The sequence below is a fragment of the Symphalangus syndactylus genome, chromosome 5 (assembly GCF_028878055.3).
Source record: "Symphalangus syndactylus isolate Jambi chromosome 5, NHGRI_mSymSyn1-v2.1_pri, whole genome shotgun sequence".
Lineage (NCBI taxonomy): Eukaryota > Metazoa > Chordata > Mammalia > Primates > Hylobatidae > Symphalangus > Symphalangus syndactylus.
The window spans coordinates 68552497-68568065 of record NC_072427.2 but is presented as its reverse complement, the minus strand read 5'-3'; the positions used below and the strand labels follow the sequence as shown (position 1 = coordinate 68568065).

Here is a 15569-nt window from a genome sequence, read left to right as displayed (position 1 = left end):
GCACAGAGTTTCATTCATGGGTAAGGTAGCAAGTCATGAACAACTTTACCCAAATCATGGAACTAAATAATTCACCCACATCACTAAGATAAAAGGACAGAATCTCCTACAATAACGGGAAAAAATAAATTTAGAAAACAGATAGTTAAGCCTTCTTTTAATTTTTAACTATACAACTGTATATAAGATTTCAAGTCCATCCTTCTATGTACTCACGTTTAAATTTTCAGTTTCCTTTCAGTAAAGAATTAGCTTTAGCAAACAAATTTTGCTGGCTGTATTTAACACAGAAAACACAGCTATGCAATGCTAAGAAGTACAGCTTTATATTCAATATCACATTTTACTTTCAGAATCTCTAAAGATATATTTATTACATTTAGTACTATGAGAAGATGTAGTTCTCCAGTGAAGTGAGGCACTTGGCCCTGTAGTTTTGACTTCTGGTAGGAGCAGAGTGGACAAGTACAAAAAATCTTCAGTAGCACTGGCAGGAAGTGTGAACCTGTTCTCACCATGCTGCTTCTCAGCAGTCATTTCTATTCACAGCCATGATAATGTCAACTGCTGTACATTTACCATCAAGAAAGTCCCTAAAGAGGAAAGTGACCTCTACTGTGGATACGAAACAGAATTCTTTCATAAGCGAATGTTTACAATTATTTTACTAGGCTTGGGTCTCAGATAGTCTAAGAGAGTTTAATTTATAAATTCTTTCATTTTACGTTTATTATTTTTTACTAATTATTTCATGTATTTCTGAAAACAACATCAGGGATCCCATTGTTCCTTCAATCAGCTTGAGGTGATTTTTAATCAACAGGTGACACACACACAGAATGAATGCACATGCCACTAAAAACATCATCTCAGCAAAACAAGCCAGAAAGCAAAAGGCCATGGACCCCATCACCCAATGTCTACTACACCTTCAGTGACTCCCATTTTTGTTCCATCCGCTGCTTTTCATACTGCATCTGACCCACCTTGATTTTCATGCTGGAAAGTTTGGCCATTAAAGACTGGTAAAGAGACAGAGGAGTGAAAGAAAACTACAGATAGAAAAAGACAAGCTAAATAACCAAGAAAACAGTATCAGTTTATAAAGGAGGTTAGATACAACTCAGAGAAAGGGCAGGTTATGTTCTGTTGGATGAGTTAAGCCTTGTTTTTAAATTCAGATCAGTGGTGTTTAAATTCAAGAAGGTTTCCAGCTTGGGGGGAACTTCATTTACTTTTAAAATACCTTCTTTATCATATACTAGGTAGAAAACATCTTATTTATATTATTGGGCATAGATGAATAGTGGAGCCATTTGTTTGAAAATGTTAACCTGCGAGAAAAACTTTGGTTGATTTATGCTTTTTTTCATACTGAAGTCTCTCACTGCCCATTTCACTAACTTTTAATCTCAAATCATTGATCTCCCGAATCAGCCCCTGTCCAAGAAGAAACAAGAAAGTGCATTAGGAAAGTGGTAACACAGTTACCTATACCTATAAAATAGCAGCTTAGAAATCTTAAGTCACCAGCTCCTAGAGTTAAAGTTGAATGATTCAGATGAGATAAATGGAAATAAATCTACCTCCTTAGCAACCAAAGCATTGGCTGGGCACGGTGGCTCACGCCTGTAATCTCAGCACTTTGGGAGGCCGAGGTGGGCGAATCACTAGGTCAGGAGATCAAGACTATCCTGGCCAACATGGTGAAATCCCATCTCTACTAAAATACAAAAAATTAGCCGGGCGTGGTGGCACATGCCCGTAGTCCCAGCTATTCGGGAGGCTGAAGCAGGAGAATCACTTGAACCTGGGAGGCAGAGGTTGCAGTGAGCCGAGATTGCGCCACTGCACTTCAGCCTGACAAAGGAGCAAGACTCTGTCAAAAACAAAAAAAACAAAAAACATTCGTTTAAATCCCCACTGCCTCTGCCCTAAAATGATGGGCTTATGAAAATAAAAGGTGACTGTAATTTTAAGAAAGGTAGCTTAATATCTATTATTTGTCAGATATTTCTATCCTAAAAATGACTCTATGAATGCTATTCATAGAGTGCTATTTCTATTCTATTTTATAGAATGCTATCTCGTATTTTAAGTATATCACATTCTTTAGTAAAGCCATTTACCTTTTGAACCTTCTCAGTGATACCTGGGTATTTTTTTTAATTTGTAATTTCTTCCTTTGTCCACAAAAATATGGATTGCTCATCAACCTAATATGGGAGAATGAAATGAAAATTAAATCCTTTAAGCCATGAATCCTTAAGATTCATGAAACAGCCAGGGAAATATTTCATTTTTATTAAGTAAATGGTAACAGGAACATGAGAATAGTCAAATCAGTTTTAATTTTGAGGACTATTTTAATTGTTGTCATATATAACATCACAAAGTTTCTCAACTATTCTCTAATTTTGGGGTATGTGCATACATTTTAGCAATAGTGTTGAATTTTTATTAGGAGATTATCAGAGATTGAGTTTACTGTAAGTTTAATGACAATTCTCAACTGGAAAGTGGTTGAGGGCCCTGCAGTTCACCTAATTTTGTAATTAGAAAATGAAAGAGAAACCAATCCTAGTGTTTACATGACAGAACACGATTTTGTATCTTTTCTACTGCCACTTTTTATTTTATTTAGTGTCACTTTTTAAAGAACCAATTTGCTCATAAAACTTGTCCAAGTATTCTGAGAAATAATGGTGTATTTTTGTCCAGAGCCGAGAGAGTAGGAAAGGAAATTAGAATGTTAAGCAATATTAACTCCTCCAAAAGAGACACTCAAATACCCTGCGTGGGAGATGACTTATTTTTACTACAAGCCACAAAGATCCCTACAATGGTTACTATATTTTTGCTTCTCTCTCCCTCTCTTTTTTTTTTAAGATGGAGTCTTGCTCTGTCACCCAGGCTGGAGTGCAGTGCCACCATCTCAGCTTACTGCAAACTCTGCCTCCTGGGTTCAAGATATTCTCCTGTCTCAGCCTTCACAGTAACTGGGATTACAGGCACCCACCACCACACCCAGCTAGTTTTTGTATTTTTAGTAGAGACAAGGGTTTCACCATGTTGACCAGGCTGGTCTTGAACTCCTGACCTCAAGTGACCCGCCCTCCTCGGACTCCCTAAGTGTTGGGATTACAGGTGTGAGCCACTGTGCCCAGCTAGCTTCTCTCTTTTTACAAAGATATGCATGTATTCCTGGGTCACAAATTCATAGACTACAGGACAAAATTATCCAAGAATGCCAAAAATTACAAGTAGAATAATGTTAAAAGAAATAAAACTTTGTGAATACGGATTATTTTAAATTTCCAAATATAATGATTCAAGTTCACAAAGGCTAAGAGAAGGGATGCTATAATGAAATACACTTCCCAGTAAACCCACAGGCTTTTAAATTGTTGTCTCTTATAAAATGGGCAAAATATTACCTATCATAATTACACAGTTACTCCTTAAGAGTCACTTAATAATCATACAATATTTCAATTAGATGATATATATTTTCTTTTTATGAATGAGGTCAAGAACTGTTTGACATGATTCAATAACATATTTGTGATTCCTCATCTAACAGGTCAGAATTCAAGTTCAAAGAAAAAAATCACCTTTTCCCAGTTAACTAATCATCCTTGCATAATATGAGTCCTTAGTGATATTCATCAATATGATCTTTTTAAATATATATTTTCCCACTTTCTCATTGTTAAGAAATAGCAGTGAATTCCTCCTGTCTGCTATTGCTGTTTTTACTACTTCCTTTAGAAATAGTGGCAATGTGCAAAAAAGAAACAATTGAAAAAAAATGGAATTATAAACTGGGATAAGTTATCTGTTTTAACAAAAACTACTCTACTATATTTCATGACAATACTTTAAATATGGTCTACATTTCCAACCTGAAATCATATCTTCCCCTGACAACACAAGCTGGCAAATCTGGAAAGAGCTTTCTAATGTCAAACTTTAAAAAACAGAATACAAATTATTTCAAAAAGTTCTTATTAGAAGTTCAGTCCTTTTAAGAAAGAAAATCTCTGTTCCCTTTCCCTTTTCCCTTTCAGAGAACTCAGGGCTCCCCCAAGAACTGTCTCTGACATGTGTGCTCTTACCAGAAGGGGGCACTGTTGAATGATGCTGACCATCTCCCATTAGCAAGGCCGGGGACAAGCCAAGTCCTGAATCTTCCAGTGCTCAGTCCTTTGGAAATGCCCATACTTCTTCCCCATGCCAATATTTTATTGGATATTAATATCCAAATAATCTAAAATTCTAAGAGATAGTTAAATATTATGGACTCATGAAACACCTAGGAAAATATTTTTATTAAGGGAACGATAACAGGAACATGAGAATATTAGTTTAATAGTGAAGATTATTTTCATTATTTTCATATGTAACATCACAAAGTTTACCCCATATGCTCTAATCTCTGGGTATATTTTAGCAATAGCACTGAATTTTTATTAGGACATTATCAGGGATTGAGTGTACTGGAAGTTTGATAACAAAATCACTTTGTATGTGATTAAGAGTGTATGAGTGAAATAATGAAAAAGTGGGGAAAAAAAGTTTGATAAAAAAGGCAGCTGAACTCAAGGGATGTAAATATTGCTCTGGGGTCTTACAAAAATAAATTAACACATCTACTGCAATTCAGTCCCAACATTTGGTTAACACCTCATATCCAAATTAAGCTAACAACAGGTGAATATTTCCCCTTGACTTTGCGGACACAATGTAGAAGACTACCTCTATCCATATCTACCGTCAATTCCTCCCTGTAGCAGAGCTAGCTCCACTGCCATGCTGTCCATCTGTTGACTGAGTTTTACTGTTACCTTACCTAGCAACTATGGGGTTAGGACCTGACAAAAAGAGGGGAAAGAAGAAAATATCAAAAGAGATTTTTAGAGAAAATACAAAACCAAGAATTTTAAATTGAGTAACTTTCTAAGTCTTGTTTAAGAGCCCCAGCTTCAATCAAATGAGAAACATGCTCACATAGGCAACTGACAAAGAGTTTTAAGATTAAAACATGGCTGGGCATGGTGACTCATGCCTATAATCCCAGTGCTTTGGGAGGCCAAAATGGGAGAATTGCTTGAGGCCAGGAGTTCCATACTAGCCTGGGCAACACAGTAAGATCCTATCTCTAAAAAAAAACTTAAAACATGAACCAAATGAAAGATGTCCTTTTGCTACTGAGGAAGCAAGACATATACCAAGACTTTCCACTGTAATTGAACCTTTGACAGAAAATTTAATTTTGAAAATAGCAATGGAGTAAACCTTGTTATTTCCAGATCTATAAAGGATTTTCCTACAGTAGATAATGTATGTAATGCCTGGTACCATGCTGGCATACAGTCAGCATAAAAAACATGTTTGAAATAAAAACAGAAGGGAAAAATAAATTAACCATTTTCTCTCCTCTCTCCTTGGTACCCACTTTCTAATCCAGCATGACACCTTTCCATACTCCAACCAAAGAAACAAAATAGAAAGAAAAAAGGAGGGGAGATGGCCCTCAGAGAGAGGAATTTCTGCAACTCTTTATACTTCATTTCAAATGAATATATTTCAAAAGGATATGCTCTCTCCATCCACCAAAAAAAAAAAAAAAAAAACAGAGAGGTTAAGAACTTGACAAATGTCACACAGCAAACAAACTAGAAGGCCTGGATTAATAAAATAGAGATAGCAAACAATAAAGCTTGTTTAGCCACTGTGGATACTTCAAGTTATAGAATGTACCCTGAGTTTCGTAGAAGTACAGTGAGTCTTATTTAATTGGAATGATTTACATGTGGAATAGACTAAAAGTAGAAGGCCAAATTAGATGACCTCGAAAAGGCTCTGTGGTTTTGTGATTATATAATGTAAGCATGTTTTCTTTATAGATTTCAAAAATCCAATTACATAGTAAATAATCAGTGTGCCTAAATAATAACTACTAGTAAAACCATGCATTTAAGCCCATTATTTACAAAATAAAGAAAACTAGCATGAATGGATGGATGCTCCAAATATCCTAAAGTCAAAAGTATTTCTAAAGGTTGATAAAAAGATTAATATTTCATACGAAAAGTCTAAAAAAAATTGTCACTAGCATTTTGTGATAAAAAGTCAATATAATCAAAGATTATTCTTAAAACGAAGCAGGATGAGGGCATGTAGTAATTAACTGCCTTCCTTGCACATCTCCAGAGAAGACTTTGCCCTAGGAATGTATGTGTATGAGAGACAGAGACAGAGGGATAGAGAGAGAGAGGGAGGAGAGACTGTATCACTCACATCTGTGTCTCTGAACTTATCTTAATAATCCAATCTGTCCTTCTCTACAGCTGTCAGTTTCAACTTCAAGTTAGATATTTCAGGCATCAGATACAACTTCTTAGTTTCTTCTTTTTTTTTTTTTTTTTTCTTTAAAAAAAAAATCATGGTAAAATGTACGTACCATAAGACTTATTTTTTTTTATTAATTTTTTTGCATACAAAAAAAAACAATAAACATTTTCTAAAAATACATACAAACAAAAAGATGCGTATCAAACATATTAGGAAGGTTGCACATGGGAAGTCGGGGAATAGAAATGGGGGTGGGAGTTAAAATAAATGAGAGAGGGACTTTATATGGATCAGTGATAATAACTCAATCCTCTATTTGACAAAGAAGAGGGAGAAGGAAGAGGAAGAAAAAGAAAGTGGGATAAAGGATCAGAAAGGGAGGAAAATAGAAAAAATTAGAGTATGACTCCAGGGTAGACCTGTTTTGTTGTCATTGAGTTGGTTGGTTGGTTTGTCTGTTGTATTCTTCATGTTTTGCCAAGTTGGCCAGACTGGTCTCGAACTCCTAGCCCGAAGTGATCAACCCGCCTCGCCCCCCAGAGTGCCGGGACCACAGGCGTGAGCCACCACGTCCAGCCCCTACATTGCTTCTGGCCTCCGTGGTAGACCTCCCAGACGGAGCGGCCAGGCAGAGGAGCTCCTCACTTCTACCCAGACACGGGGCGGCCGGGCAGAGGGGCTCCTCACTTCCCAGACGGGGCGGCCAGGCAGAGACGCTCCTCACTTCTTCCCAGACGATAGGTGGCTGGGCAGAGGCGCTCCTCACTTCCCAGACGATGGGTGGTCGGGCAGAGGCGCTCCCCACTTCCCAGACAATGGGTGGCCGGGCAGAGGCGCTCCTCACCTCCCAGACGATGGGTGGCCGGGCAGAGGCACTCCTCACTTCCCAGATGCGGCAGCCGGGCAGAGGCGCTCCTCACTTTCCAGACGATGGGTGGCCGGGCAGAGGCGCTCCTCACCTCCCAGATGATGGGTGGCCGGGCAGAGGCGCTCCTCACCTCCCAGACGATGGGTGGCCGGGCAGAGGCGCTCCTCACCTCCCAGACGGGGCGGCCGGGCAGAGGCGCTCCTCACTTCTTCCCGGACGGGGCGGCCGGGCAGAGGCGCTCCTCACTTCTTCCCGGACGGGGCGGCCGGGCAGAGGCGCTCCTCACTTCTTCCCGGACGGGGCGGCCGGGCAGAGGTGCTCCTCACTTCCCAGACAGTGGGTGGCCGGGCAGAGGCGCTCCTCACTTCCCAGACGATGGGTGGCCGGGCAGAGGCGCTCCTCACTTCTTCCCGGATGGGGCGGCCGGGCAGAGGCGCTCCTCACTTCTTCCCGGATGGGGCACCCGGGCAGAGGCGCTCCTCATTTCTTCCCGGACGAGGCGGCCGGGCAGAGGCGCTCCTCACTTCCCGGATGGGGCGCCCGGGCAGAGGCGCTCCTCACTTCTTCCCAGACGGGGCGGCCGGGCAGAGGCGCTCCTCACTTCTTCCCGGACTGGGCGGCTGGGCAGAGGCACTCCTCACTTCTTCCCAGACGGGGCGCCCGGGCAGAGGCGCTCCTCACTTCTTCCAGGACGGGGCGGCCGGGCAGAGGCGCTCCTCACTTCTTCCTGGACGGGGTGGCCGGGCAGAGGCGCTCCTCACTTCCCAGATGGGGTGGCCGGGCAGAGGCACTCCTCACTTCCCAGACGGGGCGGCCGGGCAGAGGCGCTCCTCACTTCCTCCCGGACGGGGCGGCCGGGCAGAGGCGCTCCTCACCTCCCACACGATGGGAGGCCGGGCAGAGGCGCTCCTCACTTCCCAGACGATGGGTGGCCGGGCAGAGGCGCTCCTCACTTCCCAGACGGGGCGGCCGGGCAGAGGCACTCCTCACTTCCCAGACAGGGTGGCCGGGCAGAGGCGCTCCTCACTTCCCAGACGATGGGTGGCCGGGCAGAGGCGCTCCTCACTTCCCAGACAGGGCGGCCGGGCAGAGGCGCTCCTCACTTCCCAGACGGTGGGTGGCCAGGCAGAGGCGCTCCTCACTTCCCAGACGGTCGGTGGCCGGGCAGAGGCGCTCCTCACTTCCCAGACGGGGCGGCCGGGCAGAGGCGCTCCTCAGTTCCCAGACGGTGGGTGGCCGGGCAGAGGCGCTCCTCACTTCTTCCCGGACGGGGCGGCCGGGCAGAGGCGCTCCTCACTTCCCAGACGGGGCGGCCGGGCAGAGGCGCTCCTCACTTCTTCCCGGACGGGGCACCCGGGCAGAGGCGCTCCTCATTTCTTCCCGGATGGGGCGGCGGGGCAGAGGCGCTCCTCACTTCCCAGACGGGGCGGCCGGGCAGAGGCGCTCCTCACTTCTTCCCGGACTGGGCGGCCGGGCAGAGGCGCTCCTCACTTCTTCCCGGACGGGGCGGCCGGGCAGAGGCGCTCCTCACTTCTTCCCGGACGGGGTGGCCGGGCAGAGGCGCTGCTCACTTCCCAGACGGGGCGGCCGGGCAGAGGCACTCCTCACTTCCCAGACGGGGAGGCCGGGCAGAGGCGCTCCTCACTTCCCAGACGGGGCGGCCGGGCAGAGGCGCTCCTCACTTCCCAGACGGTGGGTGGCCGGGCAGAGGCGCTCCTCACTTCCCAGACGATGGGTGGCCGGGCAGAGGCGCTCCTCACTTCTTCCCGGATGGGGCGGCCGGGCAGAGGCGCTCCTCACTTCTTCCCGGATGGGGCACCCGGGCAGAGGCGCTCCTCATTTCTTCCCGGACGGGACGGCCGGGCAGAGGCGCTCCTCACTTCCCAGACGGGGCGGCCGGGCAGAGGCGCTCCTCACTTCTTCCCGGACGGGGCGGCCGGGCAGAGGCGCTCCTCACTTCTTCCCGGACGGGGCGGCCGGGCAGAGGCGCTCCTCACTTCTTCCCGGACGGGGCGGCCGGGCAGAGGCGCTCCTCACTTCTTCCCGGACGGGGCGGCCGGGCAGAGGCGCTCCTCATTTCTTTCCGGACGGGGTGGCCGGGCAGAGGCGCTCCTCCCTTCCTCCCGGACGGGGCGGCCGGGCAGAGGCGCTCCTCACCTCCCAGACGATGGGAGGCCAGGCAGAGGCGCTCCTCACTTCCCAGACGATGGGTGGCCGGGCAGAGGCGCTCCTCACTTCTCAGACGGGGCGGCCGGGCAGAGGTGCTCCTCACTTCCCAGACAGGGTGGCCGGGCAGAGGCACTCCTCACTTCCCAGACGATGGGTGGCCGGGCAGAGGCGCTCCTCACTTCCCAGACGATGGGTGGCCGGGCAGAGGCGCTCCTCACTTCCCAGACAGGGCGGCCGGGCAGAGGCGCTCCTCACTTCCCAGACAGTGGGTGGCCGGGCAGAGGCGCTCCTCACTTCCCAGACGGTGGGTGGCCGGGCAGAGGCGCTCCTCACTTCCCAGACGGTGGGTGGCCGGGCAGAGGCGCTCCTCACTTCCCAGACGGGGCGGCCGGGCAGAGGCGCTCCTCACTTCTTCCCGGACGGGGCGGCCGCGCAGAGGCGCTCCTCACTTCTTCCCGGACGGGGCGCCCGGGCAGAGGCGCTCCTCACTTCTTCCCGGACGGGGCGGCCGGGCAGAGGCGCTCCTCACTTCTTCCCGGACGGGGCGGCCGGGCAGAGGCGCTCCTCACTTCTTCCCGGACGGGGCGGCCGGGCAGAGGCGCTCCTCACTTCTTCCCGGACAGGGCGGCCGGGCAGAGGCGCTCCTCACTTCTTCCCGGATGGGGCGCCTGGGCAGAGGCGCTCCTCACTTCTTCCCGGACGGGGCGGCCGGGCAGAGGCGCTCCTCACTTCCCAGACGGGGCGGCCGGGCAGAGGCGCTCCTCACTTCCCAGACGGTGGGTGGCCGGGCAGAGGTGCACCTCACTTCCCAGACGATGGGTGGCCGGGCAGAGGCGCTCCTCACTTCTTCCCGGACGGGGCGGCCGGGCAGAGGCGCTCCTCACTTCTTCCCGGACGGGGCACCCGGGCAGAGGCGCTCCTCATTTCTTCCCGGATGGGGCGGCCGGGCAGAGGCGCTCCTCACTTCCCAGACGGGGCGGCCGGGCAGAGGCGCTCCTCACTTCTTCCTGGACGGGGCGGCCGGGCAGAGGCGCTCCTCACTTCCTCCCGGACGGGGCGGCCGGGCAGAGGCGCTCCTCACCTCCCAGACGATGGGAGGCTGGGCAGAGGCGCTCCTCACTTCCCAGACGATGGGTGGCCGGGCAGAGGCGCTCCTCACTTCCCAGACGGGGCAGCCGGGCAGAGGCGCTCCTCACTTCCCAGACGGTGGGTGGCCGGGCAGAGGCGCTCCTCAGTTCCCAGACGGTGGGTGGCCGGGCAGAGGCGCTCCTCACTTCCCAGACGGTGGGTGGCCGGGCAGAGGCGCTCCTCACTTCCCAGACGGTGGGTGGCCGGGCAGAGGCGCTCCTCACTTCCCAGACGGTGGGTGGCCGGGCAGAGGCGCTCCTCACTTCCCAGACGGTGGGTGGCCGGGCAGAGGCGCTCCTCACTTCCCAGACGGTGGGTGGCCGGGCAGAGGCGCTCCTCACTTCCCAGATGGTGGGTGGCCGGGCAGAGGCGCTCCTCACTTCCCAGACGGGGCGGCCGGGCAGAGGTGCTCCTCACCTCCCAGACGGGGCGGCCGGGCAGAGGCGCTCCCCACCTTCCAGATGGGGCGGCAGCCGGGCAGGGGCTGCAATCCCAGCACCCTGGCAGGCCAAGGCAGGCGGCCGGGGGGTGGAGGCTGCCGCGAGGCCAGACCACGCCACCGTACTCCAGCCCGGGCAACACCGAGCACTGGGTGAGCGAGACTCCGTGTGTAGTCCCAGTACCTCGGGAGGCTGAGGCGGGCAGAGCACTCGGCGTCAGGAGCTGGCGAGCAGCGTGGCCAAGATGGCGAACACGTGCCTGCATCCAGAGGAGAAAAGGCAGGCAGCGGTGGCGCGCACCGGCAGACCCAGGCAGTCCGCGGCGCGGGCAGCAGCAAGCCGAGTAGATTGTAGCCTGGGCCAGAGAGGGAAAGAAAGAAAGGAAGGAAGGAAGGAAGGAAGGAAGGAAGGAAGGAAGGAAGGAAGGAAGGAAGGAAGGAAGGAAGGAAGGAAGGACAACTTCTTAGTTTCTAAGGATGTCCTACTTAGAAGCTCCTATTGGAAGTTAAAAGATACATTCAATAATTCTTTTATTATAAACAGCCATATGTGAATTTACCTCATTTATGATCGCAAAGCAGCACCTATCAAGTAGAGGATGCAGTAAAGTATAATTACTGAATATACACACTTTTTAAAAATTATTCACTTTAGGCCGGGCGTGGTGGCTCACACCTGTAATCCCAGCACTTTGGGAGGCTGAGGCAGGCGGATCAATCGAGGTCAGGAGTTTGAGACGAGCCTGGACAGTATGGTGAAACCTCATTTCTACTAAAAATACAAAAATTAGCTAGTGTAGTGGCAGATGCCTTTAATCCCAGCTACTCGAGGGGCTAAGGCGGGAGAATTCCTTGAACCCAGGAGACGGAGGTTACAGTGAGCCGAGATCGTGCCACTGCACTGCAGCCTGGGCAACAGAGCGAGACTCCATCTCAAAAATAAAATAAATAGAAGATAAAATAAAATGAATAGACCAATAACAGGCTCTGAAATTGAGGCAATAATTAATAGCTTACCAACCAAAAAAACTCCAGGACCAGATGGATTCACAGCCGAATTCTACCAGAGGTACAAGGAGGAACTGGTACCATTCCTTCTGAAATTATTCCAATCAATAGAAAAAGAGGGAATCCTCCCCAACACATTTTATGAGGCCAGCATCATCCTGATACCAAAGCATGGCAGAGACACAACCAAAAAAGAGAATTTTAGACCAATATCCCTGATGAACATCGATGCAAAAATCCTCAATAAAATACTGGCAAACCGAATCCAGCAGCACATCAAAAAGCTTATGCACCATGATCAAGTGGGCTTCATGTCTGGGATGCAGGGCTGGTTCAACATATGCAAATCAATAAACATAATCCAACATATAAACAGAACCAAAGACAAAAACCACATGATTATCTCAATAGATGCAGAAAAGGCCTTTGACAAAATTCAACAACGCTTCATGCTAAAAACTCTCAATAAATTGGGTATTGATGGGACGTATCTCAAAATAATAAGAGCTATCTATGACAAACTCACAGCCAATATCATACTGAATGGGCAAAAACTGGAAGCATTCCCTTTGAAAACTGGCACAAGACAGGGATGCCCTGTCTCACCACTCCTATTCAACATAGTGTTGGAAGTTCTGGCCAGGGCAATCAGGCAGGAGAAGGAAATAAAGGGTATTCAGTTGGGAAAAGAGGAAGTCAAATTGTCCCTGTTTGCAGATGACATGATTGTATATCTAGAAAACCCCACCGTCTCAGCCCAAAATCTCCTTAAGCTGATAAGCAACTTCAGCAAAGTCTCAGGATACAAAATCAATGTGCAAAAATCACAAGCATTCTTATACACCAATAACAGACAAACAGAGAGCCAAATCATGAGTGAACTCCCATTCACAATTGCTTCAAAGAGAATAAAATACCTAGGAATCCAACTTACAAGGGATGTGAAGGACCTCTTCAAGGAGAACTACAAACCACTGCTCAATGAAATAAAAGAGGATACAAACAAATGGGAGAATATTCCATGCTCATGGGTAGGAAAAATCAATGTCATGAAAATGGCCATACTGCCCAAGGTAATTTATAGATTCAATGCCATCCCCATCAAGCTACCAATGACTTTCTTCACAGAATTGGAAAAAACTACTTTAAAGTTCATATGGAACCAAAAAAGAGCCCGCATCGCCAAGTCAATCCTAAGCCGAAAGAACAAAGCTGGAGGCATCACGCTACCTGACTTCAAACTATACTACAAGGCTACAGTAACCAAAACAGCATGGTACTGGTACCAAAACAGAGATATAGACCAGTGGAACAGAACAGAGCCCTCAGAAATCATGCCGCATATCTACAACTATCTGATCTTTGACAAACCTGACAAAAACAAGCAATGGGGAAAGGACTCCCTATTTAATAAATGGTGCTGGGAAAACTGGCTAGCCATATGTAGAAAGCTGAAACTGGATCCCTTCCTTACACCTTATACAAAAATTAATTCAAGATGGATTAAAGACTTAAATGTTAGACCTAAAACCATAGAAACCCTAGAAGAAAACCTAAGCAATACCATTCAGGACATAGGCATGGGCAAGGACTTCACGTCTAAAACACCAAAAGCAATGGCAACAAAAGCCAAAATTGACAAAGGGGATCTAATTAAACTAAAGAGTTTCTGCAGAGCAAAAGAAACTACCATCAGAGTGAACAGGCAACCTACAGAATGGGAGAAAATTTTTGCAACCTACTCATCTGACAAAGGGCTAATGTCCAGAATCTACAATGAACACAAACAAATTTACAAGAAAAAAACAAACAACCCCATCAAAAAGTGGGTGAAGGATATGAACAAACACTTCTCAAAAGAAGACATTTATGCAGCCAAAAGACACATGAAGAAATGCTCATCATCACTGGCCATCAGAGAAATGCAAATCAAAACCACAATGAGATACCATCTCACACCAGTTAGAATGGTGATCATTAAAAAGTCAGGAAACAACAGGTGCTGGAGAGGATGTGGAGAAATAGGAACACTTTTACACTGTTGGTGGGACTATAAAGTAGTTCAACCATTGTGGAAGTCAGTGTGGTGATTCCTCAGGGATCTAGAACTAGAAATACCATTTGACCCAGCCATCCCATTACTGGGTATATACCCAAAGGATTATAAAACATGCTGCTATAAAGACACATGCACATGTATGTTTATTGTGGCACTATTCACAATAGCAGAGACTTGGAACCAACGCAAATGTCCAACAACGATAGACTGGATTAAGAAAATGTGGCACATATACACCATGGAATACTATGCAGCCATAAAAAATGATGAGTTCATGTCCTTTGTAGGGACATGGATGAAGCTGGAAACCATTATTCTCAGCAAACTGTCACAAGGACAAAAAACCAAACACCGCATGTTCTCACTCATAGGTGGGAACTGAACAATGAGAACACATGGACACAGGAAGGGGAACATCACACACTGGGCCTGTTATGGGGTGAGGGTAGTGGGGAGGGATAGCATTAGGTGATATACCTAATGTTAAATGATGAGTTAATGGGTGTAGCACACCAACATGGCACATGTATACATATGTAACAAACCTGCACGTTGTGCACATGTACCCTAAAACTTAAAGTATAATAAAAATATATATATATAAAAAATCATTCACTTTAGTTACCCTCCTTTGAGCAGAAATAAACACATGTCAGTTTACTTAGGGAGACATGTTATGTAGATACACATGCATAAACCATATATATACTTCAGTCTGATAATAACATTGATTATGATGATACTATGTTTGCTATATGCTAGGCAACCGTTGTGACATATACAGTTTCAATCCTCACAAAAATCTTATCAGTTAGAAATTCTTACTATCCTTAATCAAAAGATGAGGAAACTTAATAACAGAGAGGTTAGGAACTTGCCTAATGTCATAGAGGAGAAAAAAAGGCACAGCAGGAATGGAAACCTACGAGGTTTTGCTCCAGTGTATACTCCTTCCACAACCTTACGGAGCCTGTCCTATGTGTTATAGATGGTGCTCATCTTTTTTCTTATTTTTTTTTTCTTTTCTAATTTTTAATTTTGTGGGTACATAATAGGTATATCTATTTATGGGGTACATGAGCTGTTTCGACACAGGTATACAGTGTCTGATAATCACATCATGGAGAACGGGCTCTCCATTTTCTCAAGCATTTGTCCTTTGTGTTACAAACAATCCAGTTATAATCTTACTTTCAAATGTACAATTAGATTATTATTAAGTATAGTCACCCTGACCTGCTACTAAATACTAGGCCTTATTCAAACTAATATTTTTTACCCCTTCTCCATCCTCCACCTCTTCCTTCATCCCTCACTACCCTACCTAGCCTCTGGTAACCATCCTTCTACTATTTCCATGAGCTCAATTGTTTTATTTTTAGATCCCACAAATGAGAACATGAGGTGTTTGTTTTTCTGTGCGTGGCTTATTTTACACATAATGACCTCCAGTTCCATTCATGTTGTTGCACATGACTGAATCTCATGCTTTTTTATAGCGGAATAGTACTCCATTGTGTATAAGTACCACATTTTCTTTA

General features: G+C 46.8%; 1 pseudogene; it reads right to left on the bottom strand.

Moving 5' to 3' along the window:
• The window catches only part of LOC129483223 (liprin-beta-2-like), a 201372-nt pseudogene that overhangs the window by 144965 nt on the left and 40838 nt on the right, over nt 1-15569 (bottom strand).